Source organism: Drosophila biarmipes, unplaced genomic scaffold (assembly GCF_025231255.1).
Source record: "Drosophila biarmipes strain raj3 unplaced genomic scaffold, RU_DBia_V1.1 ptg000004l, whole genome shotgun sequence".
NCBI lineage: Eukaryota > Metazoa > Arthropoda > Insecta > Diptera > Drosophilidae > Drosophila > Drosophila biarmipes.
In genome coordinates this window covers 61,297-78,634 of record NW_026114526.1, presented here as the reverse complement: position 1 = coordinate 78,634, position 17,338 = coordinate 61,297, and the positions used below count along the sequence as shown (strand labels likewise).

The window sequence follows — 17,338 nt, the reverse complement described above, 5'->3', positions numbered from 1 at the left end:
TCAGCTTGAACGAGTAAAGTACAAGTGACACTCCATAAAGAAAATTGTATGGAAGCTGTATAGTCAGATTTTTGACAAGTGAAAGTTAAAATGCAAATTGTTTGAAGTTACTCGAGATTTCATTTGGTTTTTATACTCATTTGTCGTATGGGCTGGCACATGCAGGTGACACGACCTATGAGAAATCACTTGTGAAATTCCAAATTTTTACAATGAGTTTTAACTTATGGTTCGTAGCAGTCAACTTCGGATTTGCGGATTGTTACGAGTTCGCAAATCACCAAGAGTTATATAATAGGTGCAAGCGGCCAAATTTGCGTTGCGCAATACGCTCATCGGCATCGCATACTGAATGCATTGGACGTCATTTGAGCACGCAATTAAGCGCCCGTGCAACTTAATTTCACCGCGGATCGGCTACGTCCCTAAGCTTCATCTCGTCACAGGAGGGCATCAGCGGGCTTCGACCTAACCTCGTTGCGGGAACACCGAGAAGTACAACCCCTATCGTCATCTCACCGCGGGAGCGCGTACAGTGATACGGGTTCTATATCGATGGTAAAGTGGCTTACGTAAATATATGCAAACTTTATTTTCATCACAATAACCGTAGCAGACGTAAACTCTATAAACGGCGATTGTACCAAAAACCTGATCATGGAAAAATGTTAGTGGTACCTCAAGCAATCAGATGGCGCCTAACCAAGTGCAACCACGATAAAGCGGGAACCGAAAAGGGCGACTATGTCAAGTCCTACATTGCTTCTTGGTGAACTATACTTGCAAGAAGTGTTACACATACCGTTCCGAACAGTTATCATTCATCACATTGGGCAGTTCATATAAAGTAAAACCAACAGCTGCAATAAAAGCCCTGAAACGAATTTGCTGTGTTTAGAGCCAACTCTTTTACATCAATGCAGTTCGCCCATCTTATAAATGAAAATGGAAGATATGCTACGATGGCAGGTATATCCCCAAAGAAATTCGGTGTAGACGATCTGGTTATAATCGAATTTTTTCCAGCTGCGATAGGAATTACACATAAATTGGATCCAGTTTTTAAAAGGACCTTATTTGTTATCCAAGGTTCTTTCTAACGATCGATACTTAATAGAGGACCTTACAGATCATTCAGTTTCTCAACGACGATACAACGTAGTATCCATCGATCACAAAAAGCCTTGGTGTGCTTTAATCCCAGACTTCGATACCAATAATGAAAGCTATGACTTCTCAATAGAAGACTAACTATCGCCAGGAAAGGCCGATATGTCAAAAATAGAGCAGTATGGTTGGCAATGTCAAAGGAGTAAGACGTTTGCCGCATGCTCATAAGCCAACAAGATTTCTTTATACTTTGTGTTCTCATATATTTGATTAAATTCCTTGTCAATAAATACTTTATAACCATCCTGAACAAGCGCAGAGGTATTTTCGACAGGATATTTTGAAAACACTCACTCAAAAGTGTGTTGAAGAAACAGGATCAGCGTAATGTTAGCGAAGTATTAAGGAAAGAACAGATCGAAAAGTTTAAAGTCGAGGAAGGGAGTATTGGCTGCTGCGCCTCAGTCTTTTTTTTAAGTTTTTCAAGAAGTTTAATAAGAATAACTATTATTTGTTTACAAAGACAAAGGCGGTTGCACAGTTGCATCAGCGCGCTAGTAAAAATTAATTAATTAATCCAGGGAAAGCTATATCGACAAGTTCATAAGAGTTAACCATGTCAGGACGACTGATTTCCCTTCAGTCCCGAAAAATAAATTTCACTTGTGAATCACCTTTTAAATAACGTGTGACGAGTCAGCTTGAACGAGTAAAGTACAAGTGACACTCCATATAGAAAATTGTATGGAAGCTATATAGTCAGCTTTTTGACAAGTGAAAGTTAAAATGCAAATTGTTCGAAGTCACTCGAGATTTCATTTGGTTTTTATACTCATTTGTCGTATGGGCATGCAGGTGACACGACCTATGAGAAATCACTTGTGAAATTCCAAATTTTTACAATGAGTTTTAACCTATGATCCTTAGCAGTCAACTTCGGATTTGCGGATTGTTACGAGTTCGCAAATCACCAAGAGTTATATAATAGGTGCCAGCGGCCAAATTTGCGTTGCGAAATACGCTCATCGGCATCGCATACTGAATGCATTGGACGTCATTTGAGCGCGCAATTAAGCGCCCGTGCAACTTAATTTCACCGCGGATCGGCTACGTCCCTAAGCTCCATCTCGTCACAGGAGGGCATCAGCGGGCTGCGACCTAACCTCGTTGCGGGAACACCGAGAAGTACAACCCCAATCGTCATCTCATCGCGGGAGCGCGTACAGTGATACGGATGGTAAAGTGGTCTATGTAATTTTTCGCGTGCATCAGTGCAACTAATTTATTTTTATTTGTGCACTCGTGGGCAGTCGGTTTTCATAAATAATGAGTCCTAGGTTCATTAATGTTCTCAGTGTATGTAAGTGATTTACCAAGTATTACGTCAAACTGTGAAGTACACATGTAAGCAGTTGATCTATATATAGTCTATGCCAAACTGAATAGCAAATTGTTAGGCAGTGGGCGAAAAGATGTATTTAGTGACATCAGCTCCGTAGGTCAGCGCAAGCTGCAGGTAGCGTTCAATATTGGGGCAAAATATATTTAGAATAGACAAAGAGCTGACCATATAAGTGACGTTACAATTAAAATCCTTAACTTGCCACTAAAATCCTGGACACACATTACGGCCCTATTACTAGTCTATAAAATTATAAGCAGACAAGAGTCGTCGTATCTGTATGAAAAACTTATTTTTATTTCGTCTAGAAGAACCAGAACCTAAGCACACGGAGGCAGGTTCTTGTATATACTGTTCACACTTGGAACCGATTGCCATACACTATCAAGGCAATCAATAACGTAGCTCAATTTAAAAACGTACTGCAAGACTATTTGAGAGCACCATCTGACTATTAAACTACACAATTTAGCATATTGCAATTTAAATTTAGACAGAAAGCGAGAACTTATAAAAATGGAAAATTAAAAATTTTAATTTTAAGTTACAAGTACAAACTAGCAAATTAAAAATTAAAATAAAAATAAGAAAATTAATAATTAAAAACTAAAAATTTAAAATTTAAACACAAAACAAAAAAAATATGAATAATAATAATAACGAAACGACTTATATATTTAAATTGTATTTATTAAGATTTGTAATTATTTGTTTTCATACCATCTGAGTCTACCCAAAGCATATAAGTTCAACTATCAAATTTTACAATTGTGACTAGCGCCTTAATTTATAAGTATGCTACATGGTTGTAGCGCTGGGATAAAGCAACAAAAACAAAATTACTGCATCATTGCATTGGCATTTACTTTTAAGAAAGTATCTAAAAAATAAAAGTTGCTGGTCACAATGTTGTCTGGAATCTCGTACTATACAACTCTGGACATGACTTTTAGGGCTCAACGTAGTGCCATTGGCTTGCCTAACGCAGCAATGGTATTTCAAGAGGACTTTATGGATTTGTTACGACAGCTAAAGCACCAACGCAACATAGTAAATTATGAAGACAAAATCATTATATCATCAAACAACAATAGTCGGAAAAGGACTTGTCATCCTAAGAGACGAAGGACTCAGGCCCCTATTTTATTACAGCAGATTTTGCTCGGAAGCTGAGACCTTTGTCTTTGGAAATATTCGGCATTTATATCATTTATCATTAAATCCTCTGCTTTACAACCTCCAATTGCATCTGGTGGCTACGATTATAAGAGTTCCTCTTTAAATGCAAACATCGGCCTGGAGAGCAAATACCTCATGTAGACGGAATGAGTAGGAATCCAGTACATCTACCGGGTGACAAAACAATAACCGTAGCAGACAACATATTGATAGTTCTCATCGACGAATACTGGATTTACTCATAAAAATAAAAGACATCTTTGAGGTTTTTGAAAACTGGGACTCCAGTAACCAGTGGAGTTGAATTTAAACTCTATAAACGGCGATTGTACCGAAAACCTGATCATGGAAAAATGTTAGTGGTACCTCAAGCAATCAGATGGCGCCTAACTAAGTGCAACCACGATAAAGCGGGAACCGAAAGGGGCGACTATATCAAGTCCTACATTGCTTCTTGGTGAACTATACTTGCAAGAAGTGTTACACATACCGTTCCGAACAGTTATCATTGATCATATTGGGCAGTTCATATGAAGTAAAACCAACAGCAGCAATAAAAGCCCTGAAACGAATTTGCTGTGCTTTTGGGCAGCCTGTACGCCTAATTTCAGATAGAGCCAACTCGTTTACATCAATGCAGTTCGCCCATCTTATAAATGAAAATGGAAGATATGCTACGATGGCAGGTATACTTCCCCAAAGAAATTCGGTGTAGACGATCTGGTTATAATCGAATTTTTTTCCAGCTGCGATAGGAATTACACATAAATTGGATCCAGTTTTTAAAAGGACCTTATTTGTTATCCAAGGTTCTTTCAAACGATCGATACTTAATAGAGGACTTTGCAGATCATTCAGTTTCTCAACGACGATACAACAACGTAGTATCCATCGATCACAAAAAGCCTTGGTGTGCTTTAATCCCAGACTTCGATACAAATAATGAAAGCTATGGCTTCTCAACAGAAGACTAACTATCGCCAGGAAAGGCCGATATGTCAAAAATAGGGCAGTATGGTTGGCAATGTCAAAGGAGTAAGACGTTTGCCGCATGCTCATAAGCCAACAAGATTTCTTTATACTTGGTGTTCTCATTTATTTCATTAAATTCCTTGTCAATAAATACTTTATATCCATCTTGAACAAGCGCAGAGGTATTTTCGACAAGATATTTTGAAAACACTCACTCAAAAGTGTGTTGAAGAAACAGGATCAGCGTAATGTTAGCGAAGTATTAAGGAAAGAACAGATCGAAAAGCTTAAAGTCGAGGAAGGGAGTATTGGCTGCTGCGCCTCAGTCTTTTTTTTTTAAGTTTTTCAAGAAGTTTAAAAAGAATAACTATTATTTGTTTGCAAAGACAAAGGCGGTTGCACAGTTGCATCAGCGCGCTAGTGAAAATTAATTAATTAATCCAGGGAAAGCTAGATCGATAAATTCATAAGAGTTAACCATGTCAGGACGACTGATTTCCCTTCAGTCCCGAAAAATAAATTTCACTTGTGAATCATCTTTTAAATAAGGTGTGACTAGTCAGCTTGAACGAGTAAAGTACAACTGACACTCCATATAGAAAATTGTATGGGAGCTGTAAAGTCAGCTTTTTGACAAGTGAAAGTTAAAATGCAAATTGTTCGAAGTCACTCGATATTTCATTTGGTTTTTATACTCATTTGTCGTATGGGCTGACACGACCCATGAGAAATCACTTGTGAAATTCCAAATTTTTACAATGAGTTTTAACTTATGGTTCGTAGCAGTCAACTTCGGATTTGCGGATTGTTACGAGTTCGCAAATCACCAAGAGTTATATAATAGGTGCAAGCAGCCAAATTTGCGTTGCGCAATACGCTCATCGGCATCGCATACTGAATGCATTGGACGTCATTTGAGCACGCAATTAAGCGCCCGTGCAACTTAATTTCACCGCGGATCGGCTACGTCCCTAAGCTCCATCTCGTCACAGGAGGGCATCAGCGGGCTGCGACCTAACCTCGTTGCGGGAACACCGAGAAGTACAACCCCGATCGTCATCTCATCTCGGGAGCGCGTACAGTGATACGGATTCTATATCGATGGTAAAGTGGTCTATGTAATTTTTCGCGTGCATCAGTGCAACTAATTTATTTTTTATTTGTGCAATCGTGGGCAGTCGGTTTTCATAAATAATGAGTCCTAGGTTCATTAATGTTCTCAGTGTATGTAAGTGATTTACCAAGTATTACGTCAAACTGTAAAGTACACAAGTAAGCAGTTGATCTATATATAGTCTATGCCAAACTGAATAGCAAATTGTTAGGCAGTGGGCGAAAAGAGGTATTTAGTGACATCAGCTCCGTAGGTTAGCGCAAGCTGCAGGTAGCGTTCAATATTGGGGCAAAATATATTTAGAATAGACAAAGAGCTGACCATATAAGTGACGTTACAATTAAAATCCTTAACTTGCCACTAAAATCCTGGACACACATTACGGCCCTATTACTAGTCTATAAAATTATAAGCAGACAAGAGTCGTCGTATCTGTATGAAAAACTTATTTTTATTTCGTCTAGAAGAACCAGAACCTAAGCACACGGAGGCAGGTTCTTGTATATACTGTTCACACTTGGAACCGATTGCCATACACTATCAAGGCAATCAGTAACGTAGCTCAATTTAAAAACTTACTGCAAGACTATTTGAGAGCACCATCTGACTATTAAACTACACAATTTAGCATATTGCAATTTAAATTTAGACAGAAAGCGAGAACTTATAAAAATGGAAAATTAAAAATTTTAATTTTAAGTTACAAGTACAAACTAGCAAATTAAAAATTAAAATAAAAATAAGAAAATTAATAATTAAAAACTAAAAATTTAAAATTTAAACACAAAACAAAAAAAAATATGAATAATAATAATAACGAAACGACTTATATATTTAAATTGTATTTATTAAGATTTGTAATTATTTGTTTTCATACCATCTGAGTCTACCCAAAGCATATAAGTTCAACTATCAAATTTTACAATTATGACTAGCGCCTTAATTTATAAGTATGCTACATGGTTGTAGCGCTGGGATAAAGCAACAAAACAAAATACCTGCATCATTGCATTGGCATTTACTTTTAAGAAAGTATCTAAAAAATAAAAGTTGCTGGTCACAATGTTGTCTGGAATCTCGTACTATACAACTCTGGACATGACTTTTAGGGCTCAACGTAGTGCCATTGGCTTGCCTAACGCAGCAATGGTATTTCAAGAGGACTTTATGGATTTGTTACGACAGCTAAAGCACCAACGCAACATAGTAAATTATGAAGACAAAATCATTATACCATCAAACAACAATAGTCGGAAAAGGACTTGTCATCCTAAGAGACGAAGGACTCAGGCCCCTATTTTATTACAGCAGGTTTTGCTCGGAAGCTGAGACCTTTGTCTTTGGAAATATTCGGCATTTATATCATTTATCATTAAATCCTCTGCTTTACAACCTCCAATTGCATCTGGTGGCTACGATTATAAGAGTTCCTCTTTAAATGCAAACATCGGCCTGGAGAGCAAATACCTCATGTAGACGGAATGAGTAGGAATCCAGTACATCTACCGGGTGACAAAACAATAACCGTAGCAGACAACATATTGATAGTTCTCATCGACGAATACCGGATTTACTCATAAAAATAAAAGACATCTTTGAGGTTTTTGAAAACTGGGACTCCAGTAACCAGTGGAGTTGAATTTAAACTCTATAAACGGCGATTGTACCGAAAACCTGATCATGGAAAAATGTTAGTGGTACCTCAAGCAATCAGATGGCGCCTAACCAAGTGCAACCACGATAAAGCGGGAACCGAAAAGGGCGACTATGTCAAGTCCTACATTGCTTCTTGGTGAACTATACTTGCAAGAAGTGTTACACATACCGTTCCGAACAGTTATCATTCATCACATTGGGCAGTTCATATAAAGTAAAACCAACAGCTGCAATAAAAGCCCTGAAACGAATTTGCTGTGTTTAGAGCCAACTCTTTTACATCAATGCAGTTCGCCCATCTTATAAATGAAAATGGAAGATATGCTACGATGGCAGGTATACTTCCCCAAAGAAATTCGGTGTAGACGATCTGGTTATAATCGAATTTTTTCCAGCTGCGATAGGAATTACACATAAATTGGATCCAGTTTTTAAAAGGACCTTATTTGTTATCCAAGGTTCTTTCTAACGATCGATACTTAATAGAGGACCTTACAGATCATTCAGTTTCTAAACGACGATACAACAAAGTAGTATCCATCGATCACAAAAAGCCTTTGTGTGCTTTAATCCCAGACTTCGATACCAATAATGAAAGCTATGACTTCTCAACAGAAGACAAACTATCGCCAGGAAAGGTCGATATGTCAAAAATAGAGCAGTATGGTTGGCAATGTCAAAGGAGTACGACGTTTGCCGCATGCTCATAAGCCAACAAGATTTCTTTATACTTTGTGTTCTCGTATATTTGATTAAATTCCTTGTCAATAAATACTTTTTAACCATCCTGAACAAGCGCAGAGGTATTTTCGACAGGATGTTTTGAAAACACTCATTCAAAAGTGTATTGAAGAAACAGGATCAGCGTAATGTTGACTCCATGGTTTAGCGAAGAATTAAGGAAAGAACAGATCGAAAAGTTTAAAGTCGAGGAAGGGAGTATTGGCTGCTGCGCCAATTTTTTTTTTTAAATTTTTCAAGAAGTTTAATAAGAATAACTATTATTTGTTTGCAAAGACAAAGGCGGTTGCACAGTTGCATCAGCGCGCTAGTGAAAATTTATTAATTAATCCAGGGAAAGCTAGATCGATAAATTCATAAGAGTTAACCATGTCAGGACGACTGATTTCCCTTCAGTCCCGAAAAATAAATTTCACTTGTGAATCATCTTTTAAATAAGGTGTGACTAGTCAGCTTGAACGAGTAAAGTACAACTGACACTCCATATAGAAAATTGTATGGAAGCTGTAAAGTCAGCTTTTTGACAAGTGAAATTTAAAATGCAAATTGTTCGAAGTCACTCGATATTTCGTTTGGTTTTTATACTCATTTGTCGTATGGGCTGTCACATGCAGGTGACACGACCCATGAGAAATCACTTGTGAAATTCCAAATTTTTACAATGAGTTTTAACTTATGGTTCGTAGCAGTCAACTTCGGATTTGCGGATTGTTACGAGTTCGCAAATCACCAAGAGTTATATAATAGGTGCAAGCGGCCAAATTTGCGTTGCGCAATACGCTCATCGGCATCGCATACTGAATGCATTGGACGTCATTTGAGCACGCAATTAAGCGCCCGTGCAACTTAATTTCACCGCGGATCGGCTACGTCCCTAAGCTCCATCTCGTCACAGGAGGGCATCAGCGGGCTGCGACCTAACCTCGTTGCGGGAACACCGAGAAGTACAACCCCAATCGTCATCTCATCTCGGGAGCGCGTACAGTGATACGGATTCTATATCGATGGTAAAGTGGTCTATGTAATTTTTCGCGTGCATCAGTGCAACTAATTTATTTTTTATTTGTGCAATCGTGGGCAGTCGGTTTTCATAAATAATGAGTCCTAGGTTCATTAATGTTCTCAGTGTATGTAAGTGATTTACCAAGTATTACGTCAAACTGTGAAGTACACAAGTAAGCAGTTGATCTATATATAGTCTATGCCAAACTGAATAGCAAATTGTTAGGCAGTGGGCGAAAAGAGGTATTTAGTGACATCAGCTCCGTAGGTTAGCGCAAGCTGCAGGTAGCGTTCAATAGCGTTGGGGCAAAATATATTTAGAATAGACAAAGAGCTGACCATATAAGTGACGTTACAATTAAAATCCTTAACTTGCCACTAAAATCCTGGACACACATTACGGCCCTATTACTAGTCTATAAAATTATAAGCAGACAAGAGTCGTCGTATCTGTATGAAAAACTTATTTTTTTTTCGTCTAGAAGAACCAGAACCTAAGCACACGGAGGCAGTTTCTTGTATATACTGTTCACACTTGGAACCGATTGCCGTACACTATCAAGGCAATCAGTAACGTAGCTCAATTTAAAAACGTACTGCAAGACTATTTGAGAGCACCATCTGACTATTAAACTACACAATTTAGCATATTGCAATTTAAATTTAGACAGAAAGCGAGAACTTATAAAAATGGAAAATTAAAAATTTTAATTTTAAGTTACAAGTACAAACTAGCAAATTAAAAATTAAAATAAAAATAAGAAAATTGGTAATTAAAAACTAAAAATTTAAAATTTAAACACAAAACAAAAAAAATATGAATAATAATAATAACGAAACGACTTATATATTTAAATTGTATTTATTAAGATTTGTAATTATTTGTTTTCATACCATCTGAGTCTACCCAAAGCATATAAGTTCAACTATCAAATTTTACAATTGTGACTAGCGCCTTAATTTATAAGTATGCTACATGGTTGTAGCGCTGGGATAAAGCAACAAAAACAAAATAACTGCATCATTGCATTGGCATTTACTTTTAAGAAAGTATCTAAAAAATAAAAGTTGCTGGTCACAATGTTGTCTGGAATCTCGTACTATACAACTCTGGACATGACTTTTAGGGCTCAACGTAGTGCCATTGGCTTGCCTAACGCAGCAATGGTATTTCAAGAGGACTTTATGGATTTGTTACGACAGCTAATGCACCAACGCAACATAGTAAATTATGAAGACAAAATCATTATACCATCAAACAACAATAGTCGGAAATGGACTTGTCATCCTAATGAGACGAAGGACTCAGGCCCCTATTTTATTACAGCAGGTTTTGCTCGGAAGCTGAGACCTTTGTCTTTGGAAATATTCCGCATTTATATCATTTATCATTAAATCCTCTGCTTTACAACCTCCAATTGCATCTGGTGGCTAGGATTATAAGAGTTCCTCTTTAAATGCAAACATCGGCCTGGAGAGAAAATACCTCATGTAGACGGAATGAGTAGGACTCCAGTACATCTACCGGGGGACAAAACAATAACCGTAACAGACAACATATTGATAGTTCTCATCGACGAATACTGGATTTACCTGATCATGGAAAAATGTTAGTGGTACCTCAAGCAATCAGATGGCGCCTAACCAAGTGCAACCACGATAAAGCGGGACATTTTGGAACCGAAATGGGCGGCTATATACATACATTGCTACATTGCTTCTTGGTGAACTATACTTGCAAGAAGTGTTACACATACCTTTCCGAACAGTTAACATTGATCACATTGGGCAGTTCATATGAAGTAAAACCAACAGCAGCAATCAAAGCCCTGAAACGAATTTGTTGTGTTTTTGGGCAGCCTGTTCGCCTAATTTCAGATAGAGCCAACTCGTTTACATCTATGCAGTCCGCCCATCTTATAAATGAAAATGGAAGATATGCTACGATGGCAGGTATACTTCCCCAAAGAAATTCGGTGTAGACGATCTGGTTATAATCGAATTTTTTCCAGCTGCGATAGGAATTACACATAAATTGGATCCAGTTTTTAAAAGGACCTTATTTGTTATCCAAGGTTCTTTCTAACGATCGATACTTAATAGAGGACTTTACAGATCATTCAGTTTCTAAACGACGATACAACAAAGTAGTATCCATCGATCACAAAAAGCCTTTGTGTGCTTTAATCCCAGACTTCGATACCAATAATGAAAGCTATGACTTCTCAACAGGAGACTTACTATCGCCAGGAAAGGCCGATATATCAAAAATAGGGCAGTATGGTTGGCAATGTCAAAGGAGTAAGACATTTGCCGCATGCTCATAAGCCAACAAGATTTCTTTATACTTTGTGTTCTCGTATATTTGATTAAATTCCTTGTCAATAAATACTTTTAACCCATCCTGAACAAGCGCAGAGGTATTTTCGACAGGATGTTTTGAAAACACTCATTTAAAAGTGTGTTGAAGAAACAGGATCAGCGTAATGTTGACTCCATGGCTTAGCGAAGTATTAAAGAAAGAACAGATCGAAAAGTTTAAAGTCGAGGAAGGGAGTATTGGCTGCTGCGCCTTAGTCTTTTTTTTAAGTTTTTCAAGAAGTTTAATAAGAATAACTATTATTTGTTTACAAAGGCAAAGACGGTTGCACAAATTTCACTTGTGAATCACATTTTAAATAACGTGTGACGAGTAAGCTTGAACGAGTAATGTACAAGTGACACTCCATATAGAAAATTGTATGGAAGCTGTAAAGTCAGCTTTTTGACAAGTGAAAGTTAAAATGCAAATTGTTCGAAGTCACTCGAGATTTCATTTGGTTTTTATACTCATTTGTCGTATGGGCATGCAGGTGACACGACCTATGAGAAATCACTTGTGAAATTCCAAATTTTTACAATGAGTTTTAACCTATGATCCTTAGCAGTCAACTTCGGATTTGCGGATTGTTACGAGTTCGCAAATCACCAAGAGTTATATAATAGGTGCCAGCGGCCAAATTTGCGTTGCGCAATACGCTCATCGGCATCGCATACTGAATGCCTTGGACGTCATTTGAGCACGCAATTAAGCGCCCGTGCAACTTAATTTCACCGCGGATCGGCTAAGCTCCATCTCGTCACAGGAGGGCATCAGCGGGCTTCGACCTAACCTTGTTGCGGGAACACCGAGAAGTACAACCCCAATCGTCATCTCATCGCGGGAGCGCGTACAGTGATACGGATTCTATATCGATGGTAAAGTGGTCTATATAATTTTTGGCGTGCATCAGTGCAACTAATTTATTTTTATTTGTGCAATCGTGGGCAGTCGGTTTTCATAAATAATGAGTCCTAGGTTCATTACTCTTCTCAGTGTATGTAAGTGGTTTACTAAGTATTATGTCAAACTGTGAAGTACACATGTAAGCAGTTGATCTATATATAGTGTATGCCAAACTGAATAGCAAATTGTTAGGTTGTGGGCGAAAAGAGGTATTCAGTGACATCAGCTCCGTAAGTCAGCGCAAGCTGCAGGTAGCGTTCAATATTGTGGCAAAATATATTTAGAATAGACAAAGAGCTGACCATATAAGTGACGCTACAATTAAAATCCTTAACTTGCCACTAAAATCCTGGACACACATTACGGCCCTATTACTAGTCTATAAAATTATAAGCAGACAAGAGTCGTCGTATCTGTATGAAAAACTTATTTTTATTTCGTCTAGAAGAACCAGAACCTAAGCACACGGAGGCAGGTTCTTGTATATACTGGAACCGTTTGCCATACACTATCAAGGCAATCAGTAACGTAGCTCAAGTTAAAAACGTACTGCAAGACTATTTGAGAGCACCATCTGACTATTAAACTACAAAATTTAGCATATTGGAATTTAAATTTAGACAGAAAGCGAGAACTTATAAAAATGGAAAATTAAAAATTAAAATTTTAAGCTACAAGTAAAAACTAACAAACTACAAATTAAAATTAAAATAAGAAAATTCATAATTAAATTTAAACATAAAAAAAATAAAAATATGAATAATAATAATAATGAAACTATATATTTAAATTGTATTTGTTAAGATTTGTAATTATTTGTTTTCATACCATCTGAGTCTACCCTAAGCATATAAGTTCAACTATCAAATTTTACAATTGTGACTAGCGCCTTAATTTATAAGTATGCTACATACTTGTAGCGCTGGGATAAAGCAACAAAAAAAAGAGAATACCTGCATCGTTGCATTGGCGTTTACTTTTAATAAAGTATCTAAAAAATGAAAGTTGCTGGTCACAATGTTGTCTGGAATCTAGTACTATACAACTCTGGACATGACTTTTAGAGCTCAACGTAATGCCATTGGCTTGCCTAACGCACCAATGGTATTCAAGAGGACATCGTGGATTTGTTACGATAGCTAAAGCACCAACGCAACATAGTAAATTATGAAGACAAAATCATTATACCATCAAACAACAATAGTCGGAAAAGGACTTGTCATCCTAATGAGACGAAGGACTCAGACACCTATTTTATTACAGCAGGTTTTGCTCGGAGCTGAGACCTTTGTCTTTGGAAATATTTCGCATTTATATCATTTATCATTGAACCCACTGCTTTACAACCTCCAATTGCATCTGGTGGCTAGGATTATAAGAGTTCCTCTTTAAATGCAAACATCGGCCTGGAGAGCAAATACCTCATGTAGACGGAATGAGTCGGACTCCAGTACATCTACCGGGGGACAAAACAATAACCGTAGCAGACAACATATTGATAGTTCTCATCGACGAATACTGGATTTACTCATAAAAATAAAAGACATCTTTGAGGTTTTTGAAAACTGGGACTCCAGTAACCAGTGGAGTTGAATTTAAACTCTATAAACGGCGATTGTACCGAAAACATGATGATGGAAAAATGTTAGTGGTACCTCAAGCAATCAGATGGCGCCAACCACGATAAAGCGGGACATTTTGGAACCAAAATGGGCGGCTATATCAAGTCCTACATTGCTTCTTGGTGCACTATACTTGCAAGAAGTGTTACACATACCGTTCCGAACAGTTAACATTGATCACATTGGGCAGTTCATATGAAGTAAAACCAACAGCAGCAATCAAAGCCCTGAAACGAATTTGTTGTGTTTTTGGGCAGCCTGTACGCCTAATTTCAGATAGAGCCAACTCGTTTACATCAATGCAGTTCGCCCATCTTATAAATGAAAATGGAAGATATGCTACGATGTCAGGTATACTTCCCCAAAGAAATTCGGTGTAGACGATCTGGTTATAATCGAATTTTTTCCAGCTGCGATAGGAATTACACATAAATTGGATCCAGTTTTTTAAAAAACCTTATTTGTTATCCAAGGTTCTTTCTAACGATCGATACTTGATAGAGGACTTTACAGATCATTCAGTTTCTCAACGACGATACAACAAATTAGTATCCATCGATCACAAAAAGCCTTGGTATGCTTTAATCCCAGACTTCGATACCAATAATGAAAGCTATGACTTCTCAACAGGAGACTAACTATCGCCAGGAAAGGCCGATATATCAAAAATAGGGCAGTATGGTTGGCAATGTCAAAGGAGTAAGACGTTTGCCGCATGCTCATAAGCCAACAAGATTTCTTTATACTTGGTGTTCTCATATATTTGATTAAATTCCTTGTCAATAAATACTTTATAACGATCCTGAACAAGCGCAGAGGTATTTTCGACAGGATGTTTTGAAAACACTCATTCAAAAGTGTGTTGAAGAAACAGGATCAGCGTAATGTTGACTCCATGGCTTAGCGAAGTATTAAGGAAAGAACAGATCGAAAAGTTTAAAGTCGAGGAAGGGAATATTGGCTGCTGCGCCTCAGTCTTTTTTTTTAAGTTTTTCAAGAAGTTTAATAAGAATAACTATTATTTGTTTACAAAGACAAAGGCGGTTGCACAGTTGCATCAGCGCGCTAGTAAAAATTAATTAATTAATCCAGGGAAAGCTAGATCGATAAATTCATAAGAGTTAACCATGTCAGGACGGCTGATTTCCCTTCAGTCCCGAAAAATAAATTTCACTTCTGAATTACCTTTTAAATAACGTGTGACGAGTCGGCTTGAACGAGTAAAGTACAAGTGACACTCCATATAGACAATTGTATGGGAGCTGTAAAGTCATCTTTTTGACAAGAGCCAAAAAATTGTTCGAAGTCACTCGAGACTTCATTTGGTTTTTATACTCATTTGTCGTATGGGCTGTCACATGCAGGTGACACGACCCATGAGAAATCACTTGTGAAATTCCAAATTTTTACAATGATTTTTATCTTATGGTTCTTAGCAGTCAACTTCGGATTTGCGGATTTTTACGTGTTCGCAAATCACCAAGAGTTATATAATAGGTGCAAGCGGCCAAATTTGCGTTGGGCAATACGCTCATCGGCATCGCATACTGAATGCTTTCACCGTGCATCGGCTACGTCCCTAAGCTCCATCTCGTCACAGGAGGGCATCAGCGGGCTTCGACCTAACCTCGTTGCGGAAACACCGAGAAGTACAACCCCAAACGTTATCTCATCGCGGGAGCGCGTACAGTGATACGGATTCTATATCGATAGTAAAGTGGCTTAGGTAAATATATGCAAACTTTATTTCCATCACTTGCACAAACACATAGCATAATTCACTTGACTTTCAGTCATCAACCGCATAAAGGTCTTGCTTAAGCCGCCGTGCATCGTTCCTCGCGCGCTCCTTGGATGTGTTGTCGTTTTGGCCTTCCTTGTTTCAATCGCGCATAGTGCAGACATATTACCATTCATTACTTTTATATATAATACTGCCTTGACACTATCGATATTTCCCGACTCTTGGTCTTGGTCCTGGTCCAAAAGGCTTTGAACGACTAATGGCTGGTCAGATGACAAATTATTTAACAAGTAACAATATTCTAACCGATAGGCAGGGTAAAAATGGATACTGACAACATAATATTTGTGACTCTTTTAGATAATAGAAAAGCATTTGACACGGTAAATCAAAAAATTCTTTGTATTATGTTAAAACGTCTATGTAATTTTTCGCGTGCATCAGTGCAATTAATTTATTTTTATTTGTGCAATCGTGGGCAGTCGGTTTTGATAAATAATGAGTCGTAAGTTCATTACTGTTCTCAGTGTATGTAAGTGATTTACCAAGTATTATGTCAAACTGTGAAGTACACATGTAATGTATGCCAAACTGAATAGCAAATTGTTAGGCAGTGGGCGAAAAGAGGTATTCAGTGACATCAGCTCCGTAGGTCAGCGCAAGCTGCAGGTAGCGTTCAATATTGTGGCAAAATATATTTAGAATAGACAAAGAGATGACCATATAAGTGACGTTACAATTAAAATCTTTAACTTGCCACTAAAATCCTGGACACACATTAGGGCCCTATTACTAGACTATAAAATTATATGCAGACAAGAGTCGTCGTATCTGTATGAAAAACTTATTTTTAGTTCGTCTAGAAGAACCAGAACCTAAGCACACGGAGGCAGTTTTTGTATAATATAACAACCAACTCCCAGTGTAGGCTAAGCAGGCCAGTTCCTATGCCCCTCATTAATATTAATCATTTATTAATATTTATCATTTTTTATTATTAATCATTTTTTATTATTACTATTATTATTACAGTCTTGTATGGTCCACCCTAAATTGTTTCAACCCTAACGGGCCCGAGAGCTTAGCCAGCACATGGTACCATTATGGGCTGGGGCTTTGTCTCATTGGTCGACAGCGTTCGTATGACTTCTGTAAAATGTGCAAGGTCAACGGTCTGCCACGGGCATCCGGCCAGGCACTAACTTTTGTCAATTCTTAAGTTCGATTTTAATTTGGATTTGAAATAAAGAGCACTAGCTCGAATACGAAACTCCGGCTTTAGCCGTTACATTTATTCCATTTATTGAATTTGATTAGGGACCTTAAGGGCCGTAACAACGGAGAAGAGTATCTCCCATCGTAAACTTGGAAGAAGGAGGAAAGTCGAGGCGACCACCCGACTCTAACTTTGGTAGTTACCACGTCTCAACCCCTTGGGATCTACAGCGACGAGGGCCACCAGCGGCAGCAACCTACCGCCGACTCCCCGCCACAGATATCTAACCAGCTGGCTCTATCCCTGCCACGGAGG

At 37.9% G+C, this 17,338-nt stretch overlaps 2 long non-coding RNA genes across 2 annotated transcripts in view; one reads left to right on the top strand and one right to left on the bottom strand.

The window, feature by feature from the left end:
- Positions 1–14,251, bottom strand: part of LOC127011645 (uncharacterized) — a 32,905-nt gene extending 18,654 nt beyond the window's left edge. Inside the window, exons 1-2 of the long non-coding RNA XR_007764818.1 lie at positions 14,219–14,251; positions 10,797–10,933 (exon numbers count right to left, since the gene is read on the bottom strand). This is a non-coding gene — a long non-coding RNA (uncharacterized LOC127011645). The remainder of the gene's footprint in view (positions 1–10,796; positions 10,934–14,218) is intronic.
- Positions 312–11,299, top strand: LOC127011643 (uncharacterized). Its single transcript, XR_007764816.1, has 3 exons — positions 312–558; positions 614–969; positions 11,130–11,299. It is a non-coding gene; the product is annotated as an uncharacterized LOC127011643 (long non-coding RNA).
- Positions 14,252–17,338: the final 3,087 nt, after the last annotated feature.